At 41.9% G+C, this 12,696-nt stretch overlaps 1 protein-coding gene across 1 annotated transcript in view; it reads right to left on the reverse strand.

The window, feature by feature from the left end:
* The window catches only part of LOC311136344 (rho GTPase-activating protein 44-like), an 80,431-nt gene that overhangs the window by 46,990 nt on the left and 20,745 nt on the right, over window positions 1-12,696 (reverse strand). The window lies entirely within an intron of this gene.

The following is a 12,696-nucleotide window of genomic DNA, read 5'->3' on the forward strand; positions in this document are numbered from 1 at the left end:
TGGTCTTGGCCATGGTGGAGAGTTTGGAATCTGATTGATTGATTGCTTCTGTGGACAGGTGTATTTTATACAGGTAACAAACTGAGATTAGGAGCACTCCCTTTAAGAGTGTGCTCCTAATGTCAGCTCGTTACCTGTATAAAATATACCTGGGAGCCAGAAATCTTTCTGATTGAGAGGGGGTCAAATACTTATTTCCCTCATTAAAATGCAAATCAATTTATACGATTTTTGACATGCGTTTTTCTGGATTATTTTGGTGTTATTCTGTCTCTCACTGTTCAAATAAACCTACCATTAAAATTATAGACTGATCATTTATTTGTCAGTGGGCAAACGTACAAAATCAGCAGGGGATCAAATACTTTTTTCCCTCACTGTAGAAGCAAACCAGATGGACATCATGAAAATTATCGGAGGAAGTTCAGGAGTAAAAACAAACAAAATATAATTATTGTAGAATTTGACTGTGTCCATAAAATGTATATAGTATGAGTGAGTTGGAAGTAGAGGCCTAAGCGTTGTTGTTCACTAGTTTACTCCAATTGGGGAAGGGGTGGTGGGGTTGGAAAGTAATGAAGGGAAATATAATTTTTAAAAGGATATGTGTGTATATATATATATATGTATGTATGTATGTATGTATGTATGTATGTATGTATGTATGTATGTATATATATATATATATATATATATATATATATATATATATATATATATATATATATATATATATATATATATATATATATATATATACACACACATACTTACACACACACACACACACATATATATATATATATGTGTGTGTGTGTAAGTATGTGTATATATATATATATATATATATATATATATATATATATATATATATATATATATATATATATATATATATACACACACACACAGTGGGGAGAACAAGTATTTGATACACTGCCGATTTTGCAGGTTTTCCTACTTACAAAGCATGTAGAGGTCTGTAATTTTTATCATAGGTACACTTCAACTGCGAGAGACGGAATCTAAAACAAAAATACAGAAAATCACATTGTATGATTTTTAAATAATTAATTTGCATTTTATTGCATGACATAAGTATTTGATCACCTACCAACCAGTAAGAATTCCGGCTCTCACAGACCTGTTAGTTTTTCTTTAAGAAGCCCTCCTGTTCTCCACTCATTACCTGTATTAACTGTTTGAACTTGTTACCTGTATAAAAGACACCTGTCCACACACTCAATCAAACAGACTCCAACCTCTCCACAATGGCCAAGACCAGAGAGCTGTGTAAGGACATCAGGGATAAAATTGTAGACCTGCACAAGGCTGGGATGGGCTACAGGACAATAGGCAAGCAGCTTGGTGAGAAGGCAACAACTGTTGGCGCAATTATTAGAAAATGGAAGAAGTTCAAGATGGCGGTCAATCACCCTCGGTCTGGGGCTCCATGCAAGATCTCACCTCGTGGGGCATCAATGATCATGAGGAAGGTGAGGGATCAGCCCAGAACTACACGGCAGGACCTGGTCAATAACCTGAAGAGAGCTGGGACCACAGTCTCAAAGAAAATCATTAGTAACACACTATGCCGTCATGGATTAAAATCCTGCAGCGCACGCAAGGTCCCCCTGCTCAAGCCAGCGCATGTCCAGGCCCATCTGAAGTTTGCCAATGACCATCTGGATGATCCAGAGGAGGAATGGGAGAAGGTCATGTGGTCTGATGAGACAAAAATAGATATTTTTGGTCTAAACTCCACTCGCCGTGTTTGGAGGAAGAATAAGGATGAGTACAACCCCAAGAACACCATCCCAACCGTGAAGCATGGAGGTGGAAACATCATTCTTTGGGGATGCTTTTCTGCAAAGGGGACAGGACGACTGCACCGTATTGAGGGGAGGATGGATGGGGACATGTATCGCAAGATCTTGGCCAACAACCTCCTTCCCTCAGTAAGAGCATTGAAGATGGGTCGTGGCTGGGTCTTCCAGCAAGACAATGACCCGAAACACAAAGTCAGGGCAACTAAGGAGTGGATCCGTAAGAAGCATCTCAAGGTCCTGGAATGGCCTAGCCAGTCTCCAGACCTGAACCCAATAGAAAATCTTTGGAGGGAGCTGAAAGTCCGTATTGCCCAGCGACAGCCCCGTAACCTGAAGGATCTGGAGAAGGTCTGTATGGAGTGGGCCAAAATCCCTGCTGTAGTGTGTGCAAACCTGGTCAAGAACTACATGAAACGTATGATCTCTATAATTGCAAACAAAGGTTTCTGTACCAAATATTAAGTTCTGCTTTTCTGATGTATCAAATACTTATGTCATGCAATAAAATGCAAATTAATTACTTAAAAATCATACAATGTGATTTTCTGGATTTTTGTTTTAGATTCCGTCTCTCACAGTTGAAGTGTACATATCATAAAAATTACAGACCTCTACATGCTTTGTAAGTAGGAAAACCTGCAAAATCGGCAGTGTATCTACCTCATCCCTATATTGTTATTTATTTTGCTCTTTTGCACCCCAGTATCTCTATTTGCACATAATCTCTTGCACATCTAGCATTCCAGTGTTAATACTATTGTAATTATTCTGCACTATAGCCTATTTATTGCCTTACCTCCATAACTTGCTACATTTGCACACACTGTATATATATTTTCTGTTGTATTTCTGACTTTATGTTTTTTACCCCATATGTAACTCTGTGTTGTTTTTTATTGCACTACTTTGCTTTATCTTGGCCAGGTCGCAGTTGTAAATGAGAACCTGTTCTCAACTGGCTTACCTGGTTAAATAAAGGTGAAAAAAAAAAAAAAAAAAAAAGTATAAAATACTTGTTCTCCCCACTGTGTGTGTGTGTGTGTGTGTGTGTGTGTGTGTGTGTGTGTGTGTGTGTGTGTATGTATGTATGTATGTATGTATGTATGTATGTATATATATATATATATATATATATATATATATATATATATATACTTTTTTTATTAATTTTTTTATTTACAAGAGAAAAAAAAGATATGGGGGATTGGAAGTGATGCAGACAATTACATTGATGGAAGTTACAATCTATCTGAAATATTCAAGCTGATCTACCCCTTACATTTTTTTTTACAAAAAAGATGTATGAGCTTGGTTGATTAGATGGCAGGCATATGTTGAAGACATATATGACATACACATAGACATACAGTATAATCATATGACATGATTGATTTGGTAGGCACAACTGGTAACTGTGGTCCTGTCTGTGGAGTAATATTAAGGCTCCTGAAAGCAAAAGTGAAGACAGGTTGTGGGGAAACAGGGTTGTGGAGATGGAGTGGACGTGAGAAATCAGGTTACCAAAACAGAGAAACCCACTTAGCAAGCCGGAAAACTGGGTCAAAGCTTTGTTAAGTATGCCAGAATAGCTGCAAGTAGCTAACACACACACACACACACACACACAAACTCACTCACACACACACACACACACACACGCTTGACATATAGGGATGCCTGAAGAAGACAGTATACTGAGAGACAGGATAGTGCTCTTCACAAACTGAACAGGTTTCTTCAGTGGGAACAAAATGTCTGCAGCACAAACCAAGGAAAGGCTAATCAAATCAAATCAAATTTTATTGGCCACATGCGCCGAATACAACAGATGCAGACATTACAGTGAAATGCTTACTTACAGCCCTTAACCAACAGTGCATTTATTTTTAATAAAAAAGTAAAATAAAACAACAACAAAAAAGTGTTGAGAAAAAAAGTAGGGAGGCTATATATACAGGGGGGGTACCGGTGCAGAGTCAATGTGCGGGGGCACCGGCTAGTTGAGGTAGTTGAAGTAATATGTACATGTGGGCAGAGTTAAAGTGACTATGCATAAATAATTAACAGAGTAGCAGCAGCGTAAAAAGATGGGGTGGGGGGGGCAGTGCAAATAGTCCGGGTAGCCATGATTAGCTGTTCAGGAGTCTTATGGCTTGGGGGTAGAAGCTGTTGAGAAGTCTTTTGGACCTAGACTTGGCACTCCGGTACCGCTTGCCGTGCGGTAGCTGAGAGAACAGTCTATGACTAGGGTGGCTGGAGTCTTTGACAATTTTGAGGGCCTTCCTCTGACACCGCCTGGTATAGAGGTCCTGGATGGCAGGAAGCTTGGCCCCAGTGATGTACTGGGCCGTACGCACTACCCTCTGTAGTGCCTTGCGGTCGGAGGCCAAGCAGTTGCCATACCAGGCGGTGATGCAACCAGTCAGGATGCTCTCGATGGTGCAGCTGTAGAATTCTTTGAGAATCTGAGGACCCATGCCGAAACTTTTCAGTCTCCTGAGGGGGAATAGGCTTTGTCGTGCCCTCTTCACGACTGTCTTGGTGTGTTTGGACCATGATAGTTCGTTGGTGATGTGGACACCAAGGAACTTGAAGCTCTCAACCTGTTCCACTACAGCCCCGTCGATGAGAATGGGGGCGTGCTCAGTCCTCTTTTTTATCCCTGTAGTCCACAATCATCTCCTTTGTCTTGGTCACTTTGAGGGAGAGGTTGTTATCCTGGCACCACACGGCAAGGTCTCTGACCTCCTCCCTATAGGCTGTCTCATCGTTGTCGGTGATCAGGCCTACCACTGTTGTGTCGTCGGCAAACTTAATGATGGTGTTGGAGTCGTGCCTGGCCATGCAGTCATGGGTGAACAGGGAGTACAGGAGGGGACTGAGCACGCACCCCTGAGGGGCCCCCGTTTTGAGGATCAGTGTGGCAGATGTGTTGTTACCTACCCTTACCACCTGGGGGCGGCCCGTCAGGAAGTCCAGGATCCAGTTGCAGAGGGAGGTGTTTAGTCCCAGGATCCTTAGCATAGTGATGAGCTTTGAGGGCACTATGGTGTTGAATGCTGAGCTGTAGTCAATGAATAGCATTCTCACATAGGTGTTCCTCTTGTCCAGGTGGGAAAGGGCAGTGTGGAGTGCAATAGAGATTGCATCATCTGTGGATCTGTTGGGGCGGTATGCAAATTGGAGTGGGTCTAGGGTTTCTGGGATAATGGTGTTCCTTAACCCTATCAGTCCCGAGACCCTAGCAAAAATCGGCTTTTCATTTATCTGATTTCCATTTATCTGCACATCCAGCCCTTATATTTAGCATGCAAAATGAAGTGTTTTACCATTTTATTTTCAGCACAACCACGGCTACAAGTAGAACACAAAACAAATTGATAGAAACAGTTGCATCCATGAGTTTTATTGACAAATGTCAATTTAAAAAAAAGAAGGTCTGCCAAAGCAAAAACCTGATAAAAATGCATTTGTATGAATGCTGTAAGTACAGAAATTGTTTGCTTGGTGGGAAATTAATATCCAACTAGTCAGTGACAACTGTGTGGAGTTTGGAGTTTGTGACAGCAACTATGTGAGCTTATTACAGTATTATTACATTTCATTTCATTTCAGTCATTTAGCAGACACTCTTATCCAGAGCGACTTACAGTTAGTGAGTGCATACATTTTTCATACTGGCCCCCCGTGGGAATCGAACCCACAACCCTGGCGTTGCAAACGCCATGCTCTACCAACTGAGCTACGCGGGGCATTATAGACACTATGTTCTTGGATTGTATGATCTTCTATGTAGACGAACCCCTTACCTTCTAACGACTCTTGTGTAGCTTTAGAGCAAAGCATGTTACATGAGTGTGGTTCAGTGGCGGTCGTTGCCATTTAAGATGAGGGAGAACGATTATTTTTTTTACCATGAGCATGGCCTTATTTCTATTACAGCATATTGGATGACTCATTTATATTCCATTCACCCAGCTCAATGTAACATCGATAGGTTTAGGCTACTACATGATACTCTAATTTACCCTATACCCATCATGAGGTTGCTACAACCTAGCCTATGAATGAAAGTTTCCAACGTAGGTGCACACAGGTCGAGAGAAACATTTGAGGTGACAGACAGTGACACATGGAGACAGTGACACATTCAATATCGCCTTGCACACTCTTGCCTGCATCTATATGATCTAGGGTGTAATCATTAGTCCAACAGTTGCAAACGAGAGTTTCTATTGGACAAATTCAGGTATGTTTATCCCCGTTTCGTTCCGTTTAAGAAGTTTTTCAACAGAATCGGCGGAATGAATACACACCTGATCACACATAAACACAGTTCACATTCATAGCAGCCACGTTGTATTCCTTCTCAAATCTACACGCTCTCCTCTTCTCACCTTTTCCCTTCGCTTGTGGACTTCAATGCACAACAACACATCAGCTGTATGTGACCAGGCAAAGAAACCTTTCCAAGCCAAACCATATCATAACCACTACACACAGCCTAAATCGTTGTCACCATATTAGCTAAAGTAACGTCATAGTCAACATAGCTAATATAACTAACGCGTTAGTAAACCCACTACAATCATGCAGTACAGTGTACAGTCAGTAAGCAGTTTAGTAGTTACACCGGCGGGCCCCGGTGGCAATACATTTGTCAAACCAAAAGCTTACCTTGACTTGGAAGAGTTCCAGTGTTGTGTTGGATAGTCATAGCATCCCTCTGTTTGAGCTGGGTGTTTGAGTAGGCTAAATGAACTAGCTGCATTTGCTAGCTAAGTAAGTGAAAGTGAACGTGAAAAAAAAGGATGAAATATCTCTCTCTCTTTCTCTCTCTCTCTCTCTGAGTCAACTACTCACATTTTATGCACTGCAGTGCTAGCTAGCTGTAGCTTATGCTTTCAGTACTAGATTCATTCTCTGGTCCTTTGATTGGGTGGACAACATGTCAGTTCATGCTGCAAGAGCTCTGATAGGTTGGAGGACGTCCTCCGGAAGTTGTCATAATTACTGTGTAAGTTTATGGAAGGGGGTGAGAACCACGAGCCTCCTAGGTTTTGTATTGAAGTCAGTGTACCCAGAGGAGGATGGAAGCTAGCTGTCCTCCGGCTACACCATGGTGCTACCCTACAGAGTGCTGTTGAGGCTACTGTAGACCTTCATTGCAAAACAGTGTGTTTTAATAAAATTTGAATATATTTAGTATAGTTTCACTATTTTTATCTTTATTAAATTCACTGAGGAGGATGGTCCTCCCCTTCCTCCTCTGAGAAGAACTGGCAGCCACTGGTGTGGTTCCAACAGACACTGGGAGACAAATTCACCTTTCAGAATATCACATTTTTAAAATGTGTTCGCGTACACATATTTTGCAGATGTTATCGCAGGTGCAGCGAAATGCTTATGTTTATAGCTCCAACAGTGCAGTAATACCTAACAATACAAAACAATATACACAAATCCCCAAAATATAAAGAAAGGAATGAAGAAATATCAGAACGAGCAATGTCAGAATTTAAATATATATGTATATGAGGGTGTGTATAGACATTATGGACAGTATATGAATAGAAAAGGTGTGTACATAAGTAGTTATATAGGATGAGCCTTGACTAGAATACAGTATATACATATGAAGTGGGTAAAACAGTATGTAAACATTATTAAAGTGACCAGTGTTCAATTACTCTATGTACAGTACATAGGGCAGTAGTCTCTAAGGTGCAGGGTAGAGTACCGGGTTGTAGCCAGCTAGTAACAGTGACTAAATTCAGGGCAGGGTACTGGACAATAACCTAAAACACAATGCCAAATATACACTGGAGTTTCTTACCAAGACGACATTGAATGTTCCTGAGCAGTGTATGTGAGCGAAGTTGAGCGGGATTTCGCTTATCGCTCATGGAGCGGTGCTCTGGCGCTCCAAGTCCTTTCCAACCGCTCCACGCTCACAGAAAAAAGAACTGCTGCTCCAAATTCACTCCAATTATTCAAATCTAAATTTAACCAAAATCCATCTATTTGTGTGACTACCTGGACCTACCATTTGGTTTTGAAGTATTGAAACCATACCATATGATTTGAATGAAAATTATTTTAATAAACATGAAAAGGTGAATGTAAGAAGTGCTCATCATTTCAAATAGGCTACATGTCATATTAAACAGCATATAAACACTCTAAATATGTCAGGAGCTAGACAGGGAGCCTATATTATTTCAATTATTTCAAGGCTATAGCCTACAAAGAAATACATTGTGAAGCATTTGCGAGTGCAACACAATAGGATGGTAGGGATACAGTGGGGGAAAAAAGTATTTAGTCAGCCACCAATTGTGCAAGTTCTCCCACTTAAAAAGATGAGAGAGGCATGTAATTTTCATCATAGGTACACGTCAACTATGACAGACAAATTGAGAAAAGAAAATCCAGAAAATCACATTGTAGGATTTTTTATGAATTTATTTGCAAATTATGGTGGAAAATAAGTATTTGGTCACCTACAAACAAGCAAGATTTCTGGCTCTCACAGACCTGTAACTTCTTCTTTAAGAGGCTCCTCTGTCCTCCACTCATTACCTGTATTAATGGCACCTGTTTGAACTTGTTATCAGTATAAAAGACACCTGTCCACAACCTCAAACAGTCACACTCCAAACTCCACTATGGCCAAGACCAAAGAGCTGTCAAAGAACACCAGAAACTAAATTGTAGACCTGCACCAGGCTGGGAAGACTGAATCTGCAATAGGTAAGCAGCTTGGTTTGAAGAAATCAACTGTGGGAGCAATTATTAGGAAATGGAAGACATACAAGACTACTGATAATCTCCCTCGATCTGGGGCTCCACGCAAGATCTCACCCCGTGGGGTCAAAATGATCACAAGAACGGTGAGCAAAAATCCCAGAACCACACGGGGGGACCTAGTGAATGACCTGCAGAGAGCTGGGACCAAAGTAACAAAGCCTACCATCAGTAACACACTACGCCGCCAGGGACTCAAATCCTGCAGTGCAAGACGTGTCCCCCTACTTAAGCCAGTACATGTCCAGGCCCGTCTGAAGTTTGCTAGAGTGCATTTGGATGATCCAGAAGAGGATTGGGAGAATGTAATATGGTCAGATGAAACCAAAATATAACTTTTTGGTAAAAACTCAACTCGTCGTGTTTGGAGGACAAAGAATGCTGAGTTGCATCCAAAGAACACCATACCTACTGTGAAGCATGGGGGTGGAAACATCATGCTTTGGGGCTGTTTTTCTGCAAAGGGACCAGGACGACTGATCCGTGTAAAGGAAAGAATGAATGGGGCCATGTATCGTGAGATTTTGAGTGAAAACCTCCTTCCATCAGCAAGGGCATTGAAGATGAAACGTGGCTGGGTCTTTCAGCATGACAATGATCCCAAACACACCGCCCGGGCAACGAAGGAGTGGCTTCGTAAGAAGCATTTCAAGGTCCTGGAGTGGCCTAGCCAGTCTCCAGATCTCAACCCCATAGAAAATCTTTGGAGGGAGTTGAAAGTCTGTGTTGCCCAGCGACAGCCCCAAATCATCACTGCTCTAGAGGAGATCTGCATGAAGGAATGGGCCAAAATACCAGCAACAGTGTGTGAAAACCTTGTGAAGACTTACAGAAAACGTTTGACCTGTGTCATTTGACCTGTGTCAAACTTTTGTTATTGACCAATTACTTATTTTCCACCATAATTTGCAAATAAATTCATTAAAAATCCTACAAATGTGATTTTCTGGATTTTTTTTCTCATTTTGTCTGTCATAGTTGACGTGTACCTATGATGAAAATTACAGGCCTCTCTCATCTTTTTAAGTGGGAGAACTTGCACAATTGGTGGCTGACTAAATACTTTTTTCCCCCACTGTATAAAGCCCTCAGCATTTAAACAACATTTTGTTGTATTAAATCATTATAGTCTATAAATTGTGCATATAGGCTGTGAATTACTTAGAATTAAATTCAAATTAAATGAAAAATTTGGCTCAGTGCCTTTGAATTCATTTTTAGAAACACGAGTTTGGCCAGTCTGTGGCTTCAGGCTCATGCGATGGTGCCTGGAGAGCAGACCAGCAGTGGAGAATATCCTCTCCACACTTGCAGAGCCACTGGGGATGCTAAACACCCTTTTGGCCACTCTTTCCAGGCTGAGCAGAGATGCAGAGTTGTTTTTTTAGTTTTTATAGGTAGGCCTAAATGTTTTTAGGCAAAATAACCTGATCAAAACGGAAAGCTTCTTGAAAGTGGGAATATGCCAGGCCTATTGGTCCAAAATCAATTATGGCCTATTGTATAGATAGTAGAACAAAAATGAACGAAACTTTTAAGAGATCTGATTTTTAGTTTATAAATAAACTCAGCAAAAAAGAAACGTCCCTTTTTCAGGACCCTGTCTTTCATAGATAATTCGTAAAAATCCAAATAGCGTCACAGATCTTCATTGTAAAGGGTTTAAACACTGTTTCCCATACTTGTTCAATGAACCATAAACAATTAATGAACATGCACCTGTGGAATGGTCGTTAAGACACTAACAGCTTACAGACGGTAGGCAATTAAGGTCACAGTTATGACTGACTCTGAATAACACCAAAAGAAAGATGCCCAGGGTCCCTGCTCATCTGCGTGAACGTGCCTTAGGCATGCTGCAAGGAGGCATGAGGACTGCAGATGTGGCCAGGGCAATAAATTGCAATGTCCGTACTGTGAGACGCCTAAGACAGCGCTACAGGGAGACAGGACAGACAGCTGATCATCCTCGCAGTGGCAGACCACGTGTACCAACACCTGCACAGGATCAGTACATCCGAACATCACACCTGCGGGACAGGTACAGGATGGCAACAACAACTGCCCAAGTTACACCAGGAATGCACAATCCCTCCATCAGTGCTCAGACTGTCCGCAATAGGCTGAGAGAGGCTGGACTGAGGGCTTGTAGGCCTGTTGTAAGGCAGGTCCTCACCAGACATCACCGGCAACAACGTCGCCTATGGGCACAAACTCGCCGTCGCTGGACCAGACAGGACTGGCAAAAAGTGCTCTTCACTGACGTGTCGCGGTTTTGTCTCACCAGGGGTGATGCTCGGATTCGCGTTTATCGTCGAAGGAATGAGCATTACACCGAGGCCTGTACTCTGGAGCGGGATCGATTTGGAGGTGGAGGGTCTGTCATGGTCTGGGGCGGTGTGTCACAGCATCATCGGACTGAGCTTGTTGTCATTGCAGGCAATCTCAACGCTGTGCGTTACAGGGAAGACATCCTCCTCCCTCATGTGGTACCCTTCCTGCAGGCTCATCCTGACATGACCCTCCAGCATGACAATGCCACCAGCCATACTGCTCGTTCTGTGCGTGATTTCCTGCAAGACAGGAATGTCAGTGTTCTGCCATGGCCAGCGAAGACCCCGGATCTCAATCCCATTGAGCATGTCTGGGACCTGTTGGATCGGAGGGTGAGGGCTAGGAGCATTCCCCCCAGAAATGTCCAGGAACTTGCAGGTGCCTTGGTGGAAGAGTGGGGTAACATCTCACAGCAAGAACTGGCAAATCTGGTGCAGTCCATGAGAAGGAGATGCACTGCAGTACTTAATGCAGCTGGTGGCCACACCAGATACTGACTGTTACTTTTGATTTTGACCCCCCCCCCCCCTTTGTTCAGGGACACATTATTCCATTTCTGTTAGTCACATGTCTGTGGAACTTGTTCAGTTTATGTCTCAGTTGTTGAATCTTGTTATGTTCATTCAAATATTTACACATGTTAAGTTTGCTGAAAATAAACGCAGTTAACAGTGAGAGGACGTTTCTTTTTTTGCTGAGTTTACTTTGCTACAATGACACAGTTATCTACCCACCTCCTTCCTTTCTTTTAGCATGTGCACATAGTAAGTACACCATCATGCTTTCGGGATACGTGTCTTTTCAGATTCCACAATGATTATTCAGTTGTGGACACTACATCACTGCACTCCCTCTCTTGCTCTTGGTCCTCATATTTGTAAGCCACCTTGATTTTGCACCTGTGTGTTTTATCAGTTTCTTTATGAAAATATTTAGCGAACTCCATGACAGTAGCTAAAGCGAGGGGCTATAGCAGCGCACAAGTAGACTACAAATGCATGCTGGGACAGCATTCCCTGAGCGCTACTGGAGTGAAATTGGAGTGAACGAGAAGGCCGACGCTCCAGCCTTTGGGAATCTCGCTCTGCGCTCCGGACAAATTGGTCATGCTCCGCTGCGCTCCGGTCAAATTGAGCATGCTCCACTCCTCTCTCCAGCTCCACTCACATCCTCTGTTCCTGAGTGGCCTAGTTACAGTTTCGACTTAAATCGGCTTGGAAATCTATGGCAAGACTTGAAAATGGCTGTCTAGCAATGATCAACAACTAGTGCTGAGTGATTAGTGATTTTAGAGGTAGTTTCGGTTCTATTGTTTCGGTTCTATTGTTTCAGTTCCGATCAGGCCTATTTGGGTTGAATGCTGTAACAACACAGAGTAAAATGATTAATAAAAATCCCATGATGGTAGTAACTGCCCATTATGGCTTATCACTTATTAAAAATTAACATTACTTTACTTTAATAAAATATTTCAGTTGTTGTGTATATTTGTTTTATTTGATGACTTTATTATTTCATTCCAAGTCATCATCTCATCTCTATAGAGCTTCTGCCTATGCTGTCTGCCAAAATCACTACTTTGTAGTTCTTCAAAGTAAATAAGGCATACTTTTATGACTGCTGAATACCAACTATCAATCACTTAGATCATGTATTTTCAGGTAGAGATACCTCGCTAAGCAACAGCTGCTCTTTATATCCCCTCACGATCGCGCATATTTCTGTC

This window comes from Coregonus lavaretus (assembly GCF_964263955.1).
Source record: "Coregonus lavaretus genome assembly, chromosome: 1".
NCBI lineage: Eukaryota > Metazoa > Chordata > Actinopteri > Salmoniformes > Salmonidae > Coregonus > Coregonus lavaretus.